General features: G+C 36.0%; 1 pseudogene; it reads left to right on the top strand.

Annotated features, from left to right (window-relative positions):
* The first annotated feature begins 3,166 nt into the window (after positions 1-3,166).
* On the top strand, positions 3,167-14,831 carry LOC130857670 (60S ribosomal protein L11-like; annotated as a pseudogene).
* Positions 14,832-15,044: the final 213 nt, after the last annotated feature.

Here is a 15,044-nt window from a genome sequence, read left to right on the forward strand (position 1 = left end):
ATCATGATACGTCTTGGCTTAACATCCTTTCATGTCCCCTATGTCTTCTGGATCATGTCTGACAAGTTTACAGGTGCATCTCTCCACAGTGTGTTCCCTCTTCCTGTAACATGGTGCTACCAGCTCCTAACATGATCCTGGTTGGGAGGAGGCCCTCACTGAGGAGATGCTTGAGGCATTGGGGAAAGAATTTCATCTTGAGACATTGAAATGAAGATGCATTCAGGGGTCTGTCCAGTTGTCCCAAGGGGATATTGGCATTTCTCAGGACCACTAGCTTGGGTGATGTGTGATACCCATTTCATAGGCCCACTGGGGCTCTTCCTCACCCTCCAAAACTCTAGGGAGGATATCTGAGAGATGGGCCTTAAGAGAGAGATTGTGGGACTCCACCATGTAGCTATGCATGAAGGACAATGAAGTGAAGATGAACACTATGCTATTGGGGGCAGAGATAAGAAAGGAGGGGTGGGACCTAATGGAGATAGTCTGAAGAGGATGGAATGGCAGAGATGACTCTCTAAGTTGGCTGTGGGACATGTGGGATGCTGCTCTGGCAGGTTGCATTTTCTAAAGATGGCCCCACCAATATATATCACATGTTCTCCTTACAATGTGACTTGACACTCCTCCATTGAGAGAAGGGGCCTATGTTCCCAACCCTTGAAACTGAGTGGGCTTTTGTAACCAGTAGTTTGGTGGGATGATGCTGTGTGACTACTAAGGCTAGATCGTAAAAGGCAGTGCAGCTTCCCTCTGCCTCTCTCTTGGGACACGTGCCTTCAGAACCCTTAGCTCCTATACAAAAAACCCTACCACACCAAAGCTGCTGTGCTGGAGACAACACACAGAGTTAGAGGGTGATGTCTGAGGAGCCCCAAGTGTTCCAGAATCCAGTTGTTGGAGTCTCCCCAGCCTAGGCATCAGCGATCTGAGTGAAGAAGCTTTTGAGATAACTCCAATCCCAACCAATCAGACTTAAACCTCATGAGAGACCTTGAGCAGAACTGAGTCTGCTGAGCTGCTCTGAAATTCTTGACACAGACACTATGAGAGATAAAAATGCTTATTACTGTTCTAAGCCATTAAGTTTTGGTGATTTGTTACATAACCATAGCATCTGGAAAAGGGAGCCTAAAGCATTTACTAAAATTGACCATATACGGGACATAAATTAAACCAAATAATATTTGGGATTTTTTAAAAGCCATTTGGGGATAACTGCAATTTAGTCTTAAGTATAAGAACCTAGCAAATACCATAACAATTGTGTATAACTAGGTTGAATTTATTTCAGAAATGCAAGGTTGGTTTAACATTAAAACATTAATCATGGTGTACCTCAAAAACTGGTACAAGAGTGTAAAGCAATTATATTCCAATAAAGAGCCTGAAAAAAATTAATCAGTGTAATTAACTATGTTTACAGAAAAAAGGCAAAATATTATTAACTTAACAGAGAAAAAAAGACATTTGGTAAAATTCTACATATATTCACGACTGAAAAAAAAATCTAGTGCCTATGGATAGAAAGGATCTTCCCTAATCTGACAAGTGATTCGCCAAATATCTACAGCAAATATTGTATTAAAGAGTAAAATATCAAAACTTTTCCCTCTGAAGCTGGGAACAAGAGAAGGATGTCCACTATCACCATTTCTATTTAATATCGTCCTAGCCAGTGCAAAAGGCAAGAAACAAAATAAAAGGTATAAGGCTTAGAACAGAAGGGAAAAAACTGTCATTGTATGCAACTGACATACTTGTATATATAGAAAATTCATAAATAGTCTACTGATAAATTATTAGAATGAAAAGAATTTGAGTTAAAACATTACAAATTACGGAGAAGTTAGAGTCTAGTGAGGTTGATGGATATAAGATTAATCTACTGTAATCAACCAAATTTCTATATACCATCAACAATCAGAAAATGATAGTTTAAAAATAGCATTGAAATAGCATCAAAGAACCTAAAACAGATGGAACAGGGAAAATAGGTAACTTTACAGTTGAGAAGACTGGCAGATACTACTTCAACCGAGTGGGCAAAATTAACATTACCAGCAAAGGAATAAATTGACATCATGTACCTTCTGATATGGTGCACAAAGAGAAACACAAAGTTACTTTCATGGTTTTTCCTTGCCCAAATGCATAACCTACTTCTAACCTTGAGGAAATATCAGGTAAAACCAAATCAGGGATATTCTACAGAAAAACTGGCCTGTATCATTAAACATTTCAAAACAAAGGAAGACTCAGGAACTGTTCCAGCTTAAGGAAGACTAAAGAGACATAACAAATAAATGCAATATATGATTCTGGATTGGCTGTTGGACAAGAAAAAACAAACAAACAAAATACCACATAACTTATTTTGCCTTTTGCTATAGGGGGCATTAGTGAAGACATTAATGAAATTTAAATAATGCATACAGATTAGAGAATAGTACTATATCAATGTATATTTCCTGATTTTGATATGTGTATTGTGGTTATATAAGAGAATATCTTTGCTTTTACAAAATACAGATTGAAATATTTAGAGGTAAAATGAAATCATGTCTGCAATTTACTCTCAAGTGTGTAAATGGAGGAAAACACCATGTTCATGGACTAGAATATAATTCTCCTTAAATTGATCTAAATATTCATGCAGCCTCAATAAAAATCTTTGCAAGCTTTCTGTTTGCTTGTTCTGCTGTTTTGACAGGCTAATTTAGAAATTTATATGGAAATGCAAAGAGCCAAAGATAGTTAAGACAACTTTTAAAAAGAAGAACAAAATAGAAGGACTTGCTACTGAGTAAAACATTATAAATCTACAGTTATTAAAACAGCTTAGTAGTGTGCAAGGATAGATAAGTGGACCAACTGGACAGAATAGTGTGACCAGCAATAGATACACACACAGATTTATGACAAAAATGACATTTCAGAGCAGTGAGGAAAGGTGATCTTTTCAGTAAATAGTACTGGCACAACTGGATATTCATATGGAAAAAAAAATGAAATCTGACCTCTACATCATATCATATAGAAAACTAAATTTCAGGAAATTGAAGATTTAAATTTATGAAGCTTCTAAAAGCAATATAGGAAAAAATCTTCATAATCATGATGAAAAGAATTTCTTAAACAGGACACAAAAGGCACACTAACCATGGAGGAAAAGATTAACAAATTGGACCAAATCAACATTAATAACATCTGTTCACCAAAGGACACCATTAAGGAAGTGAAAAGGCAAGCTGTAAGATTTATATCCAGAATATATAAAGAACTCTTTCAAATCAATAGGCAAGCTATTTAAAAAATAAGCAAAGATTTGAACAGATTTCACAAAATGACTACTAAAATATGAAAAAGTATTTAAAATCAATGAAATTAAAATGAAAACAACAATACAATGCACTATACAGTCCTACCAGAGTGACTAAGATTACAAAGACTGACACACAGCAACTGTTGGTGAGGATGTGGAGCTAGTGGGAACTTGCACACATTGACGAGAGAGAGGTAAATTGGAATGACCATGTTGTAAAACTGGCAGCATATCCAACTGAATATTCACATACCCTAAGATCCAGCAATTTCACTTCTAAGTATATGCCCTGCACAAATCTGTACATACATATAACAAAAGACATGTACAGAAATATTATTCATATTAGCCCCCAATTGAATACAATCCAAAAGTAGAATGGATAAAGAAACTGTGGCATACCCCTACAATTTAACACTGTTGGCAATAAGAATGAAAGAACTGAAACATATTCAACCACATGGATGAATTTCCAAAACATAATGTTGAGTAAGATACAGAAGAACACATGTGGTGCCATGCCATTTACATGGAGTTCAAAACCAGGCAGAAACTATCCTTAAATTTTTTTAACTTTTTATTGAATTATAACTTAAGTAGAGAAGATGCACAAATCTGAAATGTACAGGGAGATTTTTACATGCGGAAACAGTTAAGATAAGCATCACCCAGATAAAGATAAGAACATTTTCAAACTCCAGCGGTACGTCCCCCTCGCAGATGACAGCTCCCAACATTAACCACTATTCTAACCAATTATTTAGTTTTTTCATGGATCACCATTTTTTTCTTCTTTGGTTTTTTTGGCTGCACCGCATGGCATGTGGGATCCTAGTTCCCTGACCAGGGATCGAACATTTGCCCCTTGCAGTGGAAGAGCAGAGTCCTAACTACTGGACCACCAGGGAATTCCCAAGATTACCATTTCTTGACCAGATTGTTAGTTACATAGATGTGGTCACTTTTTATTATTTATCGTTTTGTACACTTAGGATGTGTGCACTTTTCTATATGTATCTTATGCTTCAATAATATATACATATATTTAGAAAATAATGATTCTATGACCTATGGCCCCTTAAATCCTGCACAGGGACTGTAGAATTTTATTCAGGAGTGTTCTAAGCACTTGCTTCTTCCATTTCTGCTACTATAGGAGTATTTCATGAATTTATGACTATTATTTTATGAGCCTATTCAAACTAAAGACACATTAAAATAGGAGGGGGGGATAACATTTAAAAAATTCTTGTACTATAAAGATCACTGTTTCTCTGTGAGGAGAGATGATGAGTACATAAAACTATTTTTTCTCCTTCAGCTTTCCTGATCTTCTTCTGAAGAACAACCTGAAAGACAATCAGAAGAGGTGGGGGAGGAGGCTTAACAGTGAGCAAATAAAAGCTCCTCATTGGGACCCAGGGTCTACCTGAACACTCTATCTCCTTGTCCGTCCCATTTAAATTCAGGTATGACTCCAAGTCTGGTCTTCAGCATTAAAGCCTGACACTAATATCCCAAGGTAGAATCTCTTATTATGTATACCAGTATTCTTTGTATTGAGTTCATCATTTCATGCTGGGACAATATATAATTCCATCTGCTGCTTTCTGAGAAAACTTACAGGAGGAGTGGATACCAATAATTATGGAAACTGTGGAGTTTTATGTAGAAATTGACCTTTTGTTGTTTTTAATCACTCCCCCCAACTTCCTCGTGTTGCACAATCTTCCTATTAAGATAATGTCAAGCTCTTGTTATGGCTAATGGTAAAGGATATTATTTTTATATGAGTTAGTTCCAATTTAATCTCCATTTCATAAAATTACCTCAAAATGAATTGATGGCTTAAAAAATTAATCACTTTTAGGAAACAGTTTGGGACATTGGGTTTCTACTATTAGGTGAACATCAAGTAGAATTTTAGGTTTGAAAATTAGAAGCAGTTAATTGCACTCAAATTATGACGCTCTCCTGAGGAAAGTACTTTGCAGAGTAGAATTATTAGTCCCACTTTGTAAATGAAAAAGCAAGTATTGAAGAAATTAAGTGCTCTGTGTAAATTTAGAGCCAGGAATGAGACTCAGGATTTCTGGTACCAAATCATCTGACCACAGGCAACTTTTAGAATTTAGCTGAAAAATACAAGAATTTGTCAAAATAACCTTGATAAATGAATATGCAATATTAAAAGGGAATCTCTACCTTTTATTCTCATCATCATACCTTATATTCTCAGTCTTAACTGGTAACCCTCGTCACCTAAGCTAGAAATTTGGGAGTCATTCTTGACTCCTGCCTTTCTCATGTATAATTAGACTTTAAGCTCTGCCAGTTACTCTTTTTTTCTTTTGAAATAATTTCAAGCTTGCAAAAATAGTGCAAAGAATAATTTTCCCTCGAACCATTTGAGCATAAATTGCCAACACGGTGCTATAACACCCCACAAAAATCCCTGGAGATGTATCCAAGTTATGTGTCAGTAGTTCATTCCTTCTTCTCCCTGAGTAGGATTCTGTGGTACCACAGTTTGTTGGTAACCTGTTGAAAGGCATCTGGCTTGTTTCTAGGTTTTGGTTATTACAAATAAAGCTGCTATAACATTTGTATACAGGTTTTTGTGTGAACATTAGGTTCATTTTTCTGGGATAAAAGCCCAGGAGGGTGATTGCTGGGTTAAATGGTAGTTTTATGTTTAATTTTATAAGAAAGTGCCAAACTGTTTTCCAAAGTGGCTGCATCATTTTACATTCCCACCAGCAATGTAGGAGCGATCATTTCTTCATGTCCTCACCAGCATTTGATGCTGTCACAATATTTTATTTTGGCTATCCTGATAGGTGTGTAGTGATATCTATGATGGTTTCAATTTGCATTTCTTTAACGGCCAATGATGTTGAATATCTATTCATGCACTCATTTGCCTTCTGAATATCTTCTTCAATGAAATGTTTGTTCAAGTCTTGAGCCCATGTTCTGATCTGTGCAATCCTCTCTCGCATTAAATTTATGAAATCACACTTAACATATACTTTAAGATGTGAAAACTTATATTCTCAGTCTCAGCTGGTAACCCCTATTTACCCAAGCTAGAAACTTGAGAGTCATTCTTGACTTCTTCTGCCTTTCTCGTCTCACTCCTCTGTCTCTTCTAATTGCATTGTTTATATTTTTACTGTTGAGTTTTGAGTGTTCTTTATATATTCCTTCCCTCTCCCTTCCCCCCTCCCTCCCTTCCTTCCTCTCTTCCTTCCTACCTTTCCTTTCTCTATTTCCTCCCTCCCTACACCCCCCTTCTGCCTTACTGCACTGGCTAGAACTTTCTGTACTATATCAAATGAAAATAGTGAGAGGACCTCTTGATCTTAGAAGGAAAGCATTCAGTAAAAACCATTCAGTATGTTATTACCTATAGATTTTTTGGTAAATGCACTTTTTCAATTTGGGGAAGTTCCTTGTATTCCTAGTTTGCTAAGAGTTTTTATTCTGATACGCGTTGGATGGTGTTAAATGCTTTTCCTCTATCAGCTGATATGATTATGTTATTTTCCTTCCTTAGCTTGTAGATTTGGTGGATTACACTGGCTGTTTTTAAAAATGTAGAATTAGACTTGCATACCTGGAATAAATCCCACTTGCCTAAATTGCATAATTCTTTTTATGCGTTGCTGGATTAGGTTTGTTAATGTTTTGGAGGGGATTTTTGTGTCTCGATGAGATGTGGTGAAATATTGGTGGTTTTCTCTTTTTTGCACTGTGTTTGGTTTTGGTATCAGGGTAATACTAGCCTCATACAATAAGTTAGGACATGTTCCCTTCTCTTTTCTGGAAGAGATTATGTAAAATGGTGTTAAATCTTTAAAAATTTGACTGAATTTTCCAGTAAAACCATCTAGAACCAAAATTTTCTTTTTTGGGAGCTTTTAAATTATAAGTTGAATTTCTTTAATGGCCACAGGACTACACAAGTTGACTATTTTCTCTTGGTTGAGTTTTGGAAATTTGTAGTTTTTAAACAATTGGTCCCTTTTTTCCTATTGTCAAATTTATGAATGTAAACTTGAAGTATTCCTTTGTCATCCTTTTAGTAGCTGCAGAATCTGTAGTGATATTCCCTATTTCATTCCTAATATTGTTAACCCATTTTTTCACCCTCTTTTATATGTGGTAGCCTTGCTAAAGAGTTATCAATTTTACTGATTTTTCTCAAAGCTCCAGCTTTTTTATTCATTGATTTTCTCCATTGTTTTCCTGTTTTAAATTTCATTTATTTCTGTTATTATCTTTATCATTTTTTGCCTTCTCTATACTTCGGATTTATTTTATTTTTTCACTCTTTTCTTTCTAGTTTCTTGAGGTGGGAACTTACTGATTTGAGGCCTTTTCTTTTTTCCGATACAGCATTTTGTGTTAGAAATTTCCTGATTTCATTGCTTCTCAGCCTGCTTCTCAGCCTGCTTTAGCTAAATTCTACATGTTTTTTTTTTTTTTTGGCCATTTTCTCCTTGTACCTACATGTTTTGATATGTTACATTTTCATTCAATTGTATGTATTTCTCATTTCTCTTGAGAATTCCTATTTTACCCATGTATTATTTATAAGCGTGTTGTTTAATTTCTAAGTGTTTGGATATTTTCCTGTTATCTTTCTATTATTGATATCTAGTTTGATTTCATTATGGTCAAAGAACATGCTCTGTCTGATTTAAACTCTTTTAAATTTGTTGAGATTTGTTTTATGCCAAGGATATGGCCTGTCTTGGTGAACGTTCTGTGGATTCTTGACAAACGTGTGTTCTGCTACTGTTCAGTGTTGTATGTTAGATTTTGTTGGTTGATTGTGTTGTTGAGTTCTTCTATAGCCTTGCTGATTTTCTGTGTAAGTAGTTCTATCAATTGTTGAGGATAGAGTGTTGAGTTCCCCAGGTATAACTGTGCAATTGCCTATTTCTCCATTCAGCTCTATCACTGTCTGCTTCATATGCTTGGTGGATTCACATTTAGGATTGCAATGTTTGCCTGATGGATTAACATTTATCATATTACCTTTTATAAGAGGGACACTATGTAATGTCCCTCTTTGTCTCTAGTAATTTCCTTTGCTCTGATGTCTACTTTATCTGATATTAATATAGCCACTCATGGCTTTTTTGTTTTTGTTTTTGGAGTAATGTTTGCATGATGTACCTTTTCCATCCTTTTATGTTCAACCTATTTATGTCATTGTATTTGAAATGAGATTCTTGTAAACAGCATATTGTTACCTTATTACTTTTTAATCCCTGCTGCCAATCCTTTTGTTTTAATTGCTGCGCTTAGACCATTTACATCTAAGGTAATTATTGATATACTTTAGCTTTTTATGAGCTAGTTTCTTCTTGTTTTCTCTGTTTCTCTCTTATTTGAATACTTTCCAGGATTCCTTCTTGGTTTATTTACAGTGTTTTTATAGTTTTCTTAGGGGTTATTCTAGGTATTGCTTTGTATAGGTTTCTTAGTGGTTGTTCTAGGTATTCCAATATACATGCATAACTTACCGAAGTCTACTGGTATTAATGTTATTAATCTTCTTTCCCCTTCATTTCTAACATCAGCTAACTACCATAAACATGAATCTTCTCTTTCTACTTCTGGATTAAAGATTTGGACGCTTGCGATAATGCAATTTCACTGAAGCAATCCCATAACCTAAAGAGGACATTTTCTGAATATTTTCAGAAACAGATTCAAGATTCTTGCCCTTCCTTATAGTTCTTGCTTCTAATACTTTAGAATTCATTGATTGTTTCACACAATCACTTGGAAAAAAATTCTTGAATCTTGAATCCAAGAATGGGGCAAGGGAGGGTTGTAACTGGCTTTTGCAATAACCAAATATTGAATAGCATTTGAATTTCTATCTGTGCCTCAGTTGTCATTGCATGTATGCCAATTTCAGCATCTTACCTGGAATAGAATTATAGGAGGATTGCTACAGCAGATATCATCAGGAAAGACTGTACTTGAACTCACAAGGCACATCAATTTGGTTATTTCTTCACCAGGTTCCAGCAGGTGAGGCACTTTCTCTGCAACCAACTACTGAAATGCTACTAAGCTCTGCTACATTGCCATTGTTTTCTGTAGAGTACATTATTACAGCTATCTTTTGTTCAAGTGCCTTTAAAACATGTAATGGCCACTGTTTCATCTTATTTTAGCATCTTTTACAATAAGTCAAAGATAAGAGAGCTCCTAAACCTCTTATACGTTCAATAGCTTGCTTTTAGCTGAAGAATGATGAGAGGGGCCCTTCACGGCTAAACGCGTGGCCAGTAATCCTGTTACATTACGCTGTAATACAATTACCTTATTGAACATACAACTAAAGGATGTGAACAAAACATTGAATGTTTGTGATTCCTAAATCATTCTTAACCTTTACCTTACTTGTTTCGTGCAGTGATAAGTGCATGACACCTAAATGATTTTCCATTCTATTACTGTTTTGTCAATCAGATTCTCTAGGCTATTAGTTTTAGGGAAATCCAAAAACGTCTAAGCCACCAAGGAGAGCAGAAGAGTTGATTTAATTATTATTCCACAGAGCTGCCAAACTTACAGATGTCAGATTTTCTCCATACAGCCAAATGTCTGCATATACAACACCCAAAACACCAAAGCAACACTTTCAATAAAAGCACTACCCTTGGGCTTCCTAGGTGGCGCAGTGGTTGAGAATCCACCTGCCAATGCAGGGGACACGGGTTCGATCCCTGCTCCAGGAAGATCCCACATGCCGCAGAGCAACTAAGCCCATGTGCCACAACAATTGAGCCTGTGCTCTATAGCCCGTGAGCCACAACTATTGAGCTCATGTGCTGCAACTACTGAAGCCCATGCACCTAGAGCCCATGCTCCACAACAAGAGAAACCATGGCAATGGGAGCCCGCGCACTGCAACCAAGAGTAGCCCCCACTCACAGCAACTAAAAAGAAAGCCCGTGCACAGCAAAAAAGACCCAACACAGCCAATAAAATAATAAATAAATAAATAAATAAATTTATATTAAAAAAAAAGCACTGCCTTTTTTGTGCACAGCAATTGAAATTCTGGGGAAGATTTTCCAGTATATTGTGTTCTTGAAGAAACTTTGTACCTAGGATTCATAGCTTGGGAAATCTCAAAAGATTTTTTTTACTTCATCTATGGAAAAGGGTAGAAGTTTAATTGATGAAATAAAAATTTGTTTGGGGTACTTCATGTTTCTCTAAAAGTTTTCTCTTTTAAACTATTTATATTTTTTTATTATGTCTAAATTAAAGATAAAATGTTAGGGATGTTGTGGTACTTGAAATAGGAGTGAAATTTTGAAGTGGCAAAGTTGCCATTATGCTTTCACATGATTAAAGAACACCCAAATAAATATTGTTTTCTTAAAAATCTCATGGCCAAAATGGAATTAAATAATTAAAACTTTAATACAATTGTTACAGGTTATTTTGTTTTGTGAATACAGGCTCATACACCAAGTGCTTCTACAAATATTAGAATTGTAATATAATAGAATCCCTTTTATTCTGCATTCTATTAATCTTTAAAGTTCTATAAACATACTGGCTCAAAAAGAATATAAGTTTCTTCTACAGGAGAAAATATTTGCAAATGATGCAACTGACAAGGGCTTAATTTCCAAAATATACAAACAGCTCATACAAGTCAATAACAAAAAAAACCAAACAAACAACCCAGTCAAAAAATGGGCAGAGGACCTAAACAGACGTTTTTTTAAAGAAGATATACAACAGAAGTCTCTTGCATTTCTATACACCAACAATGAAAGATCAGAAAGAGAAATTAAGGAAACAATCCCATTCACCACTGCCACAAAAAGAATAAAATACCTAGGAATAAACCTAACTAAGGGGGTAAAAGACCTGTACTCAGAAAACTATAAGACACTAATGAAAGAAATCAAAGAAGACACAAACAGATGGAGAGATATACCATGTTCTTGGATTGGAAGGATCAACATTGTGAAAATGACTATACTACCCAAAACAATTTACAGATTCCATGCAATCTTTATCAAATTACCAATGGCATTTTTCACAGAACTAGAACAAGAAATTTTACGATTTGTATGGAAATGCAAAAGACCCCGAATAGCCAAAGCAATCTTGAGAAGGAAAGACGGAGTTGGTGGAATCAGGCTTCCTGACTTCAGGCTATACTACAAGGCTACAGTGATCAAGACAGTACAGTACTGGCACAAAAACAGAAATATAGATCAATGGAACAGGATAGAAAGCCCAGAGATAAACTGTGGTCAACTAATCTATAACAAAGGAGGCAAGGATATACAGTGGAGAAAAGGCAGCCTCTTCAATAAGTGGTGCTGGGAAAACTGGACAGCTACATGTAAAAGAATGAAATTAGAACACTCCCTAACACCATACACAAAAATAAACTCAAAATGGATTAAAGACGTAAACGTAAGGCCAGACACTATAAAACTCCTAGAGGAACACATAGGAAGAACACTCTTCGACATACATCACAGCAAGATCTTTTTTGACCCACCCCCTAGAGTAATGGAAATAAAAACAAAAATAAATAAATGGGACCTAATGAAACTTCAAAGCTTCTGCACAGCAAAGGAAACTATAAGCAAGACGAAAAGACAACCCTCAGAATGGGAGAAAATATTTGCAAACAAATCAACAGACAAAGGATTAATCTCCAAAATATATAAACAGTTCATCCAGCTCAATATCAAAAAAACAAACAACCCAATCAAAAAATGGGCAGAAGACCTAAATAGGCATTTCTCCAAAGAAGACATATGGATGGCCAAGAGGCACATGAAAAGCTGCTCAACATCACTAATTATTAGACAAATGCAAATCAAAATGACAATAAGGTATCACCTCACACCGTTTAGAATGGGCATCATCAGAAAATCTACAAACCATAAATGCTGGAGAGGGTGTGGAGAAAATGGAACCCTCTTGCATTGTTAGTGGGAATGTAAATTGATACAGCCGCTATGGAGTACAGTAGGGAGGTTCCTTGCAAAACTAAAAATAGAGTTACCATATGACCCAGCAATCCTGCTACTGGGCATATACCCAGAGAACACCATAATTCAAAAAGACACATGCACTCCAATGTTCATTGCAGCACTATTTACAATAGCCAGGACATGGAAGCATCCGAAATGTCCATCAACAGATGAAAGGATAAAAAAAGATGTGATACATGTATACAATGGAATATTACTCAGCTGTAAAAAGGAATGAAACTGGGACATTTGTAGAGACATGGATGGACCTAGAGACTGTCATACAGAGTGAAGTGAGTCAGAAAGAGAAAAACAAATATTGTATATTAACACATATATGTGGACTATAGAAAAATGGTACAAGTCAATCAGTTTGCAAGGCAGAAATAGAGACACAGATGTAGAGAAAAAATATATGGACACCAAGGGGGGAAAGCGGGGAGGGTTGGGGGGAATAAATTGGGAGATTGGGATTGCCATATATACATTACTAATAAGAAAAAAAATACCAAATTGTACATTCTAAATAAATGCAGTTTATTGTCTGTTAACTATCTCAATAAAGGTTCTTAAAAAAAAAAAAAGACATACAGATGGCCAACAGGCACATGAAAAAGATGCTCAACATCACTAATTATTAGAGAAATGCAAAGCAAAACTGCAGTGAAGTATCCCCTCACACAAGTCAGAATGTACATCTTCAAAAAATCTACAAATAATAAATGTTGGAGAGGGTGTGGAGAAAAGGGAACCCTGCTACAGTGTTGATGGGAATATAAATTGGTACAGCCACTATGGAGAACAGTATGTAGCTTCCTTAAAAAACTAAAAATAGAGATGCCATATGATCCAGCAATCCCAATCCTGGGCATATATCTGGAAAAGGCGAAAGCTCTAATTCGAAAAGATACATGCACCCCAACGTTCAGAGCGGGGCACTATTTACAATAGCCAAGACATGGAAACAAACTAAGTGTCCATCAACAGATGAATGGATGAAGAAGATGTGGAATGTTACTCAGCTACAAAAAAGAATGAAATAATGCCATTTGCAGCAACATGGGTGGACCTAGAGATTATCACACTAAGTGAAGTAAGTGAGACAGAGAAGGACCAATATCATATGATATTGTTTATATGTGGAATCTAAAGAAAAAAAAGGATACAAATGAACTCATTTACAAGACACAAATAGACTCACAAACATAGAGAACAAACTTATGGTTACCCAAGGGAAGGGGGGAGGGGTAAATGGGGAGTATGGGATTAACAGACACACACTAGCATATCTATAAGATAGATAAACAACAAGGATTTACTACAGAGCACAGGCAACTATACTAAATATCTTGTAATAAACTATAACAGAAAATAATTGAAAAAAGTATATAGATATATACAGACACATAACTGACTCACTTTACTGCACACCTGAAACTAACACAATATAGTAAACCAGCATTTCAATTAAAAGGAGAATATAAGGTTCTTCATAAAGTTATCCAGCTACTTCACTCTTTCTAAATCTTCATATTAAGTGGCAATCCATTTCTCTATTTACTTAAGAATTTGAAAGTTTTAAATTGATTTTGTCTGTAAAATTTCTATATATCTTCACAACATCACTAATAATTGCAGCATTTTACTCTGGCAATAATAAATATACATTTATATATATTTTATCCAACAGGTAGAATTTCCACTTATAAACACATAAGGAAAATTTACTCAAAATTACATCTAGAAACTCACTCACTTTGGAAAACAAATATTCTAACACTAACAAGACCAAATCAATGCCTTGTCAGATTGTTGCTGTTACACTGATTAGAGAGGCTGGTGAATCTATGCTTTCACAGGACCACTGAATACACAGAGGCTCAAGATGTCAGAAGTGACATGCACTCTTCCTGTTTCCCTTCACGGCGTAGGATCAAGGTGAAAAGGAGAACCCCACGCTGGAACTTCGCATCTGCAAGCTCTGCCTTAGCATCTGCGTGGGGGAGAGTGGAGACAGACTGACCTGGGCAGCCAAGGTGCTGGAGCAGCTTGCAGGCCAGGCCCCTGTGTTCTCCAAAGCTAGATACACTGTCAGATCTTTTGGCATTAGGAGAAATGAAAAGATTGCCATCCCCCGCACAGTCTGCGGGGCCAAGGCAGAAGAAATCCTGGAGAAAGGTCTAAAGGTGCAAGAGTATGAGTGAAGAAAAAATAACTTCTCAGATACTGGAAACTTTGGCTTTGGGATCCAAGAACACATTGCTCTGGGGATCAAATATGACCTAGGCATAGGTATCTACAGCCTGGACTTCTTTGTGATGCTGGGTAGGCCAGGTTTCAGCATCGCAGACAAGAAGCACAGGACAGGTTGCACTGGGGCCAAACACAGAATCAGCAAGGAGGAGGTCATACACTGGTTCCAGAAGAAATATGATGGCATCATCCTTCCTGGCAAATAAATTCCCATTTCCATTCAAAGGCTAATAAAAAGTTTTCAGTGAAATGTTAAAAAAAAAAAAAAAAAAAAAAAAACATTCAAAGGGGCACTTGGTCAAAGCCAAAGTCAGTTCAGATTCTGGTTGAATTCAGACTTCAGTGTGTGTCTAATATTTGTTTATTATATAATATGTTCTACGGCACTCATATATTATGTACATTATAGAACATACACA

This window comes from Hippopotamus amphibius, chromosome 7 (genome assembly GCF_030028045.1).
Source record: "Hippopotamus amphibius kiboko isolate mHipAmp2 chromosome 7, mHipAmp2.hap2, whole genome shotgun sequence".
NCBI classification, from domain to species: domain Eukaryota; kingdom Metazoa; phylum Chordata; class Mammalia; order Artiodactyla; family Hippopotamidae; genus Hippopotamus; species Hippopotamus amphibius.